We start from the raw sequence: 1,188 nt of genomic DNA on the forward strand, positions 1-1,188 counted from the left end.
GTTCTTCACATTTCGCCAGCAGCCCACCTCTCCTGAGCGCCCTGGGGAAGTTTTATCACCTGGGAGGGCTCCCGGCAGCTGCTCTCACCAAGTCCCTTCTTGATCATCGGAACAGACAGATTGTCTGGCTGTGCCGAGATGAAGCCACCCTCCGTGGGCCATCTCAGTGGCTGACAGAAGGTTCTCCAGCCCGCAAGAGCGGGCTGGGCCAGGCGGCCCCCCGCAGGACAGCCGCAGCACTCCCTGGCTGGGGCTGCTTTCTCGGACTGTCTAAGGAGATGTTGTGCTCAAAATGCAGGCGGCAGGAAAAGCTTAGATTGCAGCATCTTTGAAAAAAGCACCTTTGGAGATGGGAATGGGAAGAGGTCCAAGGTCAAGCTCAGACAGGCAAGACTGAACAAAAAGGACAAGCTACCTCCCAGAGAGGTCCAGGGCTGAAAAGGGAGTTCACAGGCCATCCAGTCCCAACACCCATTGTACAGACGAGAAAACTGAGGTCCAGAGAAAATAAGTCACACTACTACATAGTAATTAAGAACAAGGGCTTTGGTTGTAACCCCAGCCCTACAACTTGCTTGTTCTGTAACATAACCTTGGACTTAATCTCCATGAGTCTCTCTTCCCTCATCTTTAAAATGCATATCATACAACCTACCTTATACAATGGCTTGTGAGGCTCACCTAGGATAATGAAGTAAATAAAGCACTTAGCGCAGTAATTATGCAATTAATGATAACGATTATCACGACTATTAAATAATATGGCCATAATCAACAGAGCCAGAGAATTGCATCTTGGACAAAGGACTCAAATTCTGGTCTTCGGTGATCAAAATAGCCTTCACAACTAAGTCACTTTCTGTGTCAGTTAAGAATTTCACTCACCTATTAATAACAGTGGCTCAAAGGAATTAGGAGTGTGGTCTCCTCTATAAGACCAAATATAAGAAGCACAGGGCTCGTAAGGGGGGCTCCATGAACCAGACTCCTATTTTTCTGCCATCCTTACACCTCTTGAGGTCACAAAGTAGCTGCCAAAGTTCCAGCCATCAGAAGAAATGGAGTGAGAAAGAACAACGAGGCATTCCTTCCAGTAGAGTCAGCCCTCTTTCAACATATTTCCTGGAAGCTTCATTTCTGTGGCTTTTGCTTATAATTGGACACCTCTGGCCGCAAGGGAAGTTGGAC

This window comes from Hipposideros armiger, unplaced genomic scaffold (genome assembly GCF_001890085.2).
Source record: "Hipposideros armiger isolate ML-2016 unplaced genomic scaffold, ASM189008v1 scaffold_97, whole genome shotgun sequence".
Classification (NCBI taxonomy): domain Eukaryota; kingdom Metazoa; phylum Chordata; class Mammalia; order Chiroptera; family Hipposideridae; genus Hipposideros; species Hipposideros armiger.